An 11,419-nucleotide genomic window follows, 5' to 3' on the forward strand; every position below is an offset into this window, starting at 1 on the left:
CAGGCAGTTCCGAGAACAGCCGGCCGGGGGGCCTTCATCGGGCTGTTCTAGAAACTGCCTGCTCCCGGTGACGGCATTTGATTTCAGACCCGGCTTACCTGTGCATCGCTGGACGGGTGAGTGAAGATGGCAGCCCGCATGTGTTCGCTTGCGAACACTGCGAACTGACCATCACTGAACACAAGTATTTAAAAACATCTAAAAACATTAGATATTCTCAAAGGAAAATGCATAAAAAAAGTTCCTATTCTTGGCCGTAATAGGATGAAAATCTTGTGTGCAAAAACTGCCAAAAAATCCCTCCACACATGATTATGCCGGAGGTTCTTCTTGCATGCCGTTCTTATTAATTTACCTCCACATGGTTATGCACTGAGCACTTTATTTTGTATATTGGATGTCACTTTTAGAGATTTTATTTGAATCTATTAATATTTATTGGATTTGGATTGTATGTCATAAGATGATGGTTTAACTGTTCAATCTTGTCATGGCCTGCATAACGGATCCATCCGGTCCTCCCCTGCGTAACGGAAACGGGACGGATCCATTATGCAGGCCATAGACTTTTATTAAGACGGAATAAATAACGGAATGCCTCTAAAAGCATTCCGTTATGCATTCCGTCATAGAATTGCGTTATGGTCCGTGGTAACGGAATCCATAACGCAATTCTGCTTTTACCACCAAACGAAGCGCAAACAAATTTTAAAAAATATGAAATTCGCTCATCTCTAAATGCCACCATACAAATATTAGAACCACACTGTTACTGAATAAAAGTCACTATATAAAGATCAGTATTATCGCCATACAGTGACCATATAGTAGTCACCTGCAGACCATAGAATTGATCACAGTAGTTATATGCAGTGACTCACACGGGATGACCTTCTCTAATAGTGCCCACATTGTCCACACAATAAGGGGCCCCAGATGGTAGTAATGCCCCCCTTCATGCTTCATGCAGAGTAATAGTACCCCCAAACAGTAATAGTGCCCACATTGTCCACACAATAAGGGCTCACGAACATATTTTCTATCCATATCCGTTTCATTTTTTTTTGCGGACCATATGCGAAACCATTCATTTCAATGGATCCGCAAAAAATAACTGAAGTTACTCTGTGCATTCTGTTTCTGTATGTCCGCATGTCCGTTCCGCAAAAAAAGAACATGTCCTATTATCGTCCACATTACAGACAAGGATAGTACTGTTCTATTAGGGGCCAGCTGTTCCATTCCGCAAAATACGGAATGCACACGGATGTCATCCGTATTTTTTGCGGATCTGTGTTTTGCGGACCGCAAAATACATACAGTCGCGTGCATGAGACCTAATACTGTCCTCTTTTTGTGTTTCCAACACAGCAATGCCTCTGCAGCAACCCAGAGAAGGATCAAGGAGGAAACGAGTGGTAGTTGCGGCCAGAGGATAATAGTAATACTCACAGTTAGGGGGCCATTTATGATGCTGAAATACGCCTAAATTAGGTGTATTTCAGGTGCAGATTGCAGTGCAACGGTTATTTGCGCCTCAATCTGCGACTTCTTCCCGCTCACGCCAGGTCTAAAAAAGTAGGCATGGCGTGGGCGGGGGGTGGCCCGGCAGGCCCATCTCATATACCATTTTCTATGGCTGTTTCAGGCGTAGAAAAAGGTCTAAATGTAAGACAGCTCGGAAGCCATCTTACACTTAGAACTGGCGGAGGATCCGCCAAAGTTATGAAGGGGAACCACCGCCCGTCTCTGTTGAGCATTCAAATGCATGGGCTCCGCCGAGGTGAAATTTGTTATCATCGAAGTTGTGCGAGACTTCGTGGAAAAACTTTGGACATCGATTATTCAAATTGAAAACAATTTTAAAACTGGGATCCGAAGTCAGCTTCAGTACCCAGGCACCAGTAGGTACCGAAGCCGACTTTGGATTTCATTTTTAAAATTGTTTTCAAGTTGAAAAATCGATGTCCGAAGTTATTCACCGAAGTCTCGCAAGACTTCAGAGATAACGAATTTCACATTGGCGGACCCTTTCGATTTGAATGCTGTACAGATATGGATCTCCATACAGCATTCAAACGAAGGTTTGACTGAAGTGACTTTGGATCTATGACTTTGCTCAACAGTTATCACAGTTCGCAGGGGCAAAATCTCTCTCTCTGGTCCCATGGGCCGTGCAGTGACAGGAGGGCGCACCCTTTCTTCCCTTAAGACACATCCTGGTATTGCGACTCCCGCCTGGTGGTAATTGGCGTGCCCTTGATGTTAGGTGTTGGTCTGGGTGGAAGGTAGGAGAGCAGATGCAGGCCAGTTGGTGTAAATAAATAATTACGCCTTTACTAAAGTGCAGTATAGGAGTAGTAGTACATCTGACAGTACCAAGGCAAAGTTCCAAGTAGATCACATTGCAGTTCTTCACAACAGCAACGTATGGACAGCAGGGATGATGGAGGTGGTAGTAATCCTTCCTTAAGACTCTCTGCAGAACCTTAGGCAGGTAATTAGATTATTGTTCAATGCTTCTGCAAATTCCCGGACTGATAGGTGCGAACCTAAGATACAGCTGGCCAAACCATCTCCAAGTGTGGAAGGGTGTGTTCCCTTTCACAGAAGTAAGGTCTCTCTGCCGTAAATGTGCACAGCACCTTGCTGTTCAGTCCTCGCGTTATCCTGTGGTGTGTATGTAGTTTGACATGCAAGTAAACCAATCTGTTCTCCAATAACTAGACTGTATGGGAAATCTGTGGAGTTTATTGGGCCATAGCATGTGGTGAAACTAGAAAACAATACAGCAAAAAACATGGATTAACACAAGTAGAAACATAGGTAAAGAGCACGTTTAAGAAAATGGCTGAAGCATAAGATGCTAACATGAATACACATACAGTACAGACCAAAAGTTTGGACACACCTTCTCATTCAAAGAGTTTTCTTTATTTTCATGACTATGAAGGCATCAAAACTATGAATTAACACATGTGGAATTATATGCATAACAAACAAGTGTGAAACAACTGAAGATATGTCATATTCTAGGTTCTTCAAAATAGCCACCTTTTGCTTTGATTACTGCTTTGCACACTCTTGGCATTCTCTTGATGAGCTTCAAGAGGTAGTCCTCTGAAATGATCTTCCAACAGTCTTGAAGGAGTTCCCAGAGATGCTTAGCACTTGTTGGCCCTTTTGCCTTCACTCTGCGGTCCAGCTCACCCCAAACCATCTCGATTGGGTTCAGGTCCGGTGACTGTGGAGGCCAGGTCATCTGGCGCAGCACCCCATCACTCTCCTTCATGGTCAAATAGCCCTTACTTTCAAACTTTTCCCAGTTTTTCGGCTGACTGACTGACCTTCATTTCTTAAAGTAATGATGGCCACTCGTTTTTCTTTACTTAGCTGCTTTTTTCTTGCCATAATACAAATTCTAACAGTCTATTCAGTAGGACTATCAGCTGTGTATCCACCTGACTTCTCCTCAACGCAACTGATGGTCCCAACCCCATTTATAAGGCAAGAAATCCCACTTATTAAACCCGACAGGGCACACCTGTGAAGTGAAAACCATTTCAGGGGACTACCTCTTGATGCTCATCAAGAGAATGCCAAGAGTGTGCAAAGCAGTAATCAAAGCAAAAGGTGGCTACTTTGAAGAACCTAGAATATGACATATTTTCAGTTGTTTGTTATGTATATAATTCCACATGTGTTAATTCATAGTTTTGATGCCTTCAGTGTGAATCTACAATTTTCATAGTCATGAAAATAAAGAAAACTCTTTGAATGAGAAGGTGTGTCCAAACTTTTGGTCTGTACTGTATATGAAAGACAGTCTTCTGATTATAACTTGAGAAGGTGCAGCTGGATATTGCTGGAAACAACGTTCTGTGTAGCTGGTATCATGTGTGGTGCAAGGTGAGTCCATATACTTTCCAGCGATGCTGCCACATGAGAGGATGGAAGATGATGTCTTTTCTCCAGGGGTGCATCTAGCCTTTCTGCTGCCTGGGGCGAAAACTAAAATGATGCTCAAATTCTCAACCTGACCCCTTCCCTCCAGTCTTACTGTTAAAGGCACACATACTTGGAAAACATTAAATACAGTGCTACAAACATACTGGTTAATATGGATATAGGATATAGATACAGTTGAATATGCAGAGATGAACACTTCCACAATGAAAGCGCTGATTGCCCAAGGTCTTTCCGCTGCCCCCCACTTCTCCTACCTGGTGATGCTTGAGGCAATCTCTCCACCTCATTGACGGTGCCGGACCCCTGCTTTTCTCACAGCTCAGCCAGTAAAATGAGACTTCTTCTTCCCAGAATGTCTCTGTCCTACAGAGGAGGGATGGAAATCGCAGAGGGACAAACTACTGACAGGCAAGTCAGCCACTCGATGGAGTGTCTATGTATGCACTATGAAAAACAATGATGCTGGAGGCGTGACACTTGCTGACTGACTCCAATGCACGGCCTACTCCTATTATGCTCTTTAGTTATATTATACTATGGTGGTGTTATTTAGTCACAGTATAGTGGTGTTATCTAGTCAGGGTTTAGTGGTGCTATTCACTCACAGTATGGTAGTTTAATCCAGTCAGGGTTTGTTTGGTGTTATGCAGTCATGATATATTGGTGTAATTTAGTCCCAGTGTGGTCACTATGTTGTGATATTATGCAGTCAAAGTATAGTGGTGTTTTCCAATCATGGTTTGATAATGTTATCCAGTTACAGTATGATGGTGGTACCAGTTAGAGAATGGGGGGATTATCCAATCACTGTTTAGTAGTGTTATCCTGACATAGTATGGTGGCATTATCCAGTCACTGTATGGTGGTGTTACCAGTCATAGTATGAGTGTATTTTTCAATCACAGTTAGGTATGATTTGACGTATGGTAGGAATTTAGTTATTCTCTTTAATTGAGCAAGATTATGGAACTATTAGTCAGTCATGGTATGGTCCTTATTTAAAAGGGTTGTCCAAGTTATTTTTATTGATGACCTATCCTCAGGATAGGTCATCCATATCAGATCAGACCCGGCACCCCCACCGATCAGCTGGTTGAAGAAAAGGCCACGCTCCGTGCCAGCACAGCCTTCCCTTTATTGTTTGCCTGCTCGCCGTCGCAACCACAGCGGTGAGCAGGTGTAATTAAAAGCCGTCCCATTCACTGCAATGGGACAGCTCCTTCCTATTCAACTGTTGAGAAACGAGCTGTCCCATTAAAAATGCTTCTTGTATTTACGCTGCAATTGTGAGTAGGTAAACAATGAAGGGAAGGCTGCGCTGGCCTTTTCTTCAACCAGCTGATCGACGGGGGTACCGGGTGTCGGACCCCTGCCGATCTGATATTGATGACCCATCCTGAGGGTAGGTCATCAATAAAAATAACTTGGAAAACGCCTTTAATCACATTATGGTGGTGTTATTTAGGCATGGTATAGTGATGTTATCCATTTACAGTATGGTGGTAATATTTTGTCACCATATTTTTTATTTGGGCGCAGGGTTAAACTATGTACAAATTCCAGATCCTGATACAATATAGTAAGCCCTCTTAAGTAGCACAGTTATATATATATATTGTACAAGAAATCATCGTGGATGATGGGTATGTGTCACCGAAATTCCTGGCCTCAGTGGAGTAAGAGCCAGTTTTCATGTGTCAGCAGCAGTTGCTGTATGACAACTTGCTATCTAGTATGGCTATAAATAGCTGATACGGGACGGCTCTTACTGGGAGTAGTCAAAGTGCTGGGTGGGTGACTACTCCCCAAGGTCTAGGGTTTTGACAGACCTATAAAAAAAAAACAGCCAGCAGTGTCAGGTGGGTGGATTACTCCTCTCTGACACTGGAGCTATGTGAAACTCTGCTGAGATCTGAGGCCTGTGTGTGGGCTGAAAGCTGAAGACAGTGTGTCGGGCGAGCAGGCAGCCTAAAGCCTGCAGGTGGACTTTGAGGCTGAACATTCAGCCGAGTGTGGATTAAACACCCAAGATCAAAGGTGAATGTTTTTCTGTATATACTATTTTGAGTGTCAACTAACACCAATACTGAAAATGGACTGTCATATAGTGAACCTGAAACTAGTGTGAATAAACACTGCAGTTTTTGAGTTACAAACATGTCTTTGCCTTTATTGTATACTGCACCCGCTTGTCCTGTCTACCAGAGCGAATCCCCACAATTGGTGGAGGATGCGTGCAAGAGCACTGAGGCTTGAGTGAACGCCGATATTTTTGGTTTCTGCATTTTTTCAGGCACAGTTGTATGTCGTACATTAAATCAGCTGTATTACAACCCGTGCCCCACGACAACATGGAGGCTCTTGTGAAAGCCCCCATGGAAGCTAATCTGCAGCAGCGGCCAACAAGCCTGCACCAACGCAAGGCTAATAAGCAACAGCAAGAGACCAACCAGTTGCTGCTACAACATGTGATGGCTTTGCAGAAAGCAGAAGCAACCCCAAGCGTCCACGATGCTGGAAGGCAGTACGTGCAGCAATTCCTAAGATGACACCCGCAGACGACATCGAAACCTACCTGGCGATGTATGAGAAAGTGGCCACAAGAGAGAAGCTACCCCGAGACCAGTGGGCTGAGGTTGTCGCTCCGTTACCGGCCTCCGATTCCCAGCAGGTGTATTTCGACTTGCTGGACGATCAAGAGGTCGACTACCAAAAAGTCGGGGTTATGTGAATTCATGGGGACTTATAAGACTATCCCACTGCCCTGGTGTCTCTAACCATAGGAGCCGGCAGGTGGACTCATGCAGTGGCAGTTGCCACAAACTTACACTATGAACTTATAATAGGGAGAGACTTCCCAGGCTTCCCAGCACTGTGGCCTACCTTCGAGAGTGACTGATACACGTGAGACAGGAGTGGCTTTGCTCCGGAGGGAGGCCAGAAACCTGGGAACCCTAAGCCGAAGGGCCAGCAGTAGGACTTCGGTGAAAGAGGGTGAGACAACCCCACTAAGTGTAATGGTGGGAGACGTGGAGGACTTGCCGCCGGGGCCTGAGCTAGCAGACCTCAATGTCTCCAGGGATAATTTTGGTACTGCACAACACCGGGACTCAACCCTATCCCAAACCTGGAAAAATGTATTAATAGTATTTGGTGAACCACAACAAGCTGGGGCAGAGTCGGTGTTTCCCCGTTTTGTGGTTCATCAGGATATGTTGTATCGGGTAAACCAGCTGCGGGGTGAACCCATTGAACAGTTGGTGGTGCCCCAGGCTTATCGCAAACTCGTGTTAGAGTTAGCCCACTAATATGTTCTCGGGGGTCATCTGGGAATGCAGAAAACATAGGACCGGATATTACAACAGTTTTACTGGCCCAGTGTGATTAGAGAGGTCGACGAATTCTGTAAGTCTTGCCCAACCTGCCAGGCAACTAGCCCCCAGCACCTTTTCTGCAGTCCTTGGTACCCGATCATCGAGGTACCCTTTTGAGCGACTCACTATGGACCTCGTAGGCCCAGTACCGAAGTCCGCTAGAGGACACCAACACATCTTGGTCATCCTAGACTACGCCACTCGGTTCCCGGAGGCGGTGCCACTGCGACATACATCGGCTAAACTTATAGCTAAGGAGCTAATGGAAATGTTCTCCCAAATGGGGCTACCTAAAGAGGTTCTGACTGACCAGGGAACCCCTTTTATGTCCAAGGTCATGAGGGGAACTCTGTAAGTTGCTGCATATCAAACAGTTACGGACGTCCGTGTACCATCCGCAAACGGACGGTCTCCTTGAGGAGTTTAACAAAACAATAAAAACCATGTTAAAAAGGGTGATGTCTAGAGATGGGAAGGACTAGGACCTTCTTCACCCCTATCTCATATTCGCTGTGCGAGAGGTGCCCCAGGCCTCTACTGGGTTCTCGTCCTTCGAATTGCTTTATGTCAGACATCCTCTCGGTTTGTTGGACGCAGCCAAAGACGCGTGGGAACAGCAACCCACTCCACATAAAAGTGTCCTTGAGTACATTACCAAGATGCAACAGCTGATAGAGACCGTTTTTCCTCTTGTCAGGGAGCATATGGAGGTTGCTCAGCGAGCCCAGAGTCGGATCTATAATCGTCAGGCTCGGGTCCGGATCTTTAACCCGGATGATCGGCTTTTGGTTCTGGTGTCGACAGTGGACAGTAAGTTCCTGGCCAGGTGGCAGGGGACCTATGAGGTACTTGAGAAAATTGGAGAAGTAAACTACAAGGTACAGCCAGGGAGGCGTACCATGTGAATTAACTCAAACCGTGGAAAGATAAGAAAACCTGTACTGAAGACAGCCCGTGGCCAGGTTTTCTGGGGAAGCGGTTTCGGCCTCTCTGTCTGAAGCAAGGGAAGAGGCTGCCACAGTAGGAATTGCTAACAGCCTCTCCTCTAAACAGGCTGAGGAGGCCAGGGAGTTTATTAGCCGGAACATGAATGTGTTCTCGGACCTCCCTGGACGCACTTTCACAATTCGGCATGACATTGTCATTGAGCCTCAGGCGAAAGTCCGGTTAAAACCATACAGGGTAACCGAGGGTCGGCGACAAGCCATCTCGGAGGAAGTGCAACTAATGTTTCAACTAGACGTCATAGAGGAGTCTAAAAGTGAGTGGGCCAGCCCTATAGTATTGATACCCAAACCGGACGGAACGTTACGGTTTTGCAACGACTTTAAAAAATTGAACGAGATTTCTAAGTTTGATGCATATCCCATGCCCAGAGTCGACGAGCTAATTGAAAGTTTAGGACAAGCCCGATATTTTTCAGTTTTGCACCTCACAAAAGGGTATTGGCGGGTGCCCTTAACAGAGGCTTCCTTTCAAAGGCTAATGGATATTGTACTTCGTCAACATCATCGGTACGCTTCAGCGTACCTGGACGATATCGTCATCCACAGTACCAACTGGGAAAGTCACCTACACAAAGTACAGGCTGTAGTAGACTCCCTTAAGAAGGCTGGTGTAACGGCATACAAGGGAATACTCCAAACTCCCAAATGGAACCTCACGAATAGCTGCTAGCAGACAAATAGGAAACGCACCCAAGCGGCTTACACTCCTAGCAATCAGTCTCTAACAGCATACAATGAATCTCCCCAAGAACGAGACGAGGCTCCGTGTTGAGGGTCAAGCAGTGGTCAGCTAGAGCTGTGTGTTTATTGTTCTTATATAACATTGTTACACACTAGTACCACCCACAGGGTTTTGTAAAAACAACTATTAAACACGTAGAATACAGTAAAACACTCCCACACAAAATCCTCCCCTCTGTAATTATCAAAGGCAGGAGAATACACAATGTCTTCTGTCCTGGAGACAACCGAGGAGTAATTCAATTATCTCTCAGGACAAAGGGAAATTGCCAATACACACGTGGAGACAATAGGACAGACATCACTACTCAAATATACAATGTCCCAACCATTACAGTAAACATAGACATTTAACATATCCCTAGATGGCTTGGATCTGAGCGCTCAATATATCAAACAGCGCTCAGATGCCACAAACACAGTCAAATCGCCATGGGGTTTAAGTTTAGCATGGGCTGATGAGAGGGCCCATAATCCTGGGGCAAGAGGCTGGCAACCAGGCTTCTCCACCACCCAGTGGCGAGGTTGGTTTCGCCACAGCTGGGCTAACTGCTAACCCCAAAAAATGCACAATAGGGTTAGAGGAGACTAAGTACCTGGGGTATGTCAAACCTCAACTGAACAAAATAGAGGCGATTCAGAATTGGCCCCGACCTGTCACCACTAGGCAAGTAAAGTCGTTCCTGGGAATGGTGGGCTATTATATAAGATTTGTTCCCCACTTTGCTACAGTGGCCGCGCCATTGACATGGCTCTTGAAGGGATGCAGGCCGGTGATGGTTCGCTGGGATGATCGGGCGGAAGAGGCGTTCTCCGCTTTGAAGTCAGCCCTATGTGGGTCCCAGATATTGGTGACGCCTGACTCCAAGCGAGAATTCATAGTACAGAAGGACGCCTCCGAAGTAGGCCTCGGTGCTGTACTGTCTCAGGAAGTTAATGGGGAGGAGCATCCTGTTGTCTTCCTAAGCCGCAAGCTTACCCCAGCTTAAACCAGGTACAGTATAGTGGAGAGAGAGTGCCTGGCTATCAAGTGGGCACTCGAGTCTCTCTGCTACTATTTGTTGGGGAGAAAGCCTGGTGACTGACCCCTCCCCTCTCAAGTGGATAAGCCAGGCCAAGGAGAGAAATGCCCGAGTCACCAGGTGGTTCTCCGTAGAAAACAGGGCAGGCCGCTTGCCAGGTAACGCAGATGCCCTGTCCCGAGTGCACTGTCTGGCGTGTGTTCACCACCTCAGTGTTGAACAAAGGGGGGAGGTATGTAAGAAGGTACAAGGAATCATCGTAGATGATAGGTATGTGTCACCAAGGTTCCTGGCCTCGGTGGAGTAAGAGCCAGTTTTCATGAGTCAGCAGCAGTTGCCGTGTGACACCTTGCTATCTAGTATGGCTGTAAATAGTTGATACGGGACGGCTCTTACTAGGAGTAGTCAAAGTGCTGGGTGGGTGACTACTCCCCACGGTCCTGGCCGGGTTTTGACAGGTCTATAAAAAAACAGCCAGCAGTGTCAGGTGGGTGGATTACTCCTCTATGACACTAGAGCTATGTGAAACTCTGCTGAGATCTGAGGCTTGTGTGCGGGCTGAAAGCTGAAGCCAATGTGTCAGGCGAGCAGGCCGCCTAAAGCCTGCAGGTGGACTTTCTGAGGCTGAGCATTCAGCCAGATGTGGATTAAACACCCAGGTGAATGTTTTTTTGTATGAACTGTTTTGGGCATGAACTAACACCAATACTGAAAATGGACTGTCATACTGTGAACCTGCAACTAGTGTGAATAAACACTGCAGTTTTTGAGTTACAAACGTGTCTTTGCCTCTATACAGTACTGCACCCGCTTGACCTGTCTACCAGAGCGAATCCCCAATATATATGTATACTGTGGGGTGCTGTATAGTGTGGGGTACTGTATAGTGTGGGTTGCTGTATAGTGTGGGGTGCTGTATACTGTATACTGTGGGGTGCTATACTGCTCTACTGTATACTGTGAGGTGCTATACTGTATGCTATAGGATGCTATACTGCATACTGTGGGGTGTTATACTATGTATTGCATACTGTGGGGTACTATATACTGTGGGGAATTTTATACTGTGGGGTGCTATACTATATATTGCATACTGTAGGGTACTGTATACTATAGGGTGTTTTACTACATACTGTGGGGTGCTGTATACCATAAGGTGCTATACTGCATACTGTGGGGTACTGTATACTATAGGGTGCTTTACTGCATACTGTGGGGTGCTGTATACTATAGGGTGCTATACAGCACACTGTGGGGTGCTGTATACTATAGGGTGCTATACTGCACACTGTGGGGTGCTTTATAC

This window comes from Bufo bufo, chromosome 2, assembly GCF_905171765.1.
Source record: "Bufo bufo chromosome 2, aBufBuf1.1, whole genome shotgun sequence".
Classification (NCBI taxonomy): Eukaryota; Metazoa; Chordata; class Amphibia; order Anura; family Bufonidae; genus Bufo; species Bufo bufo.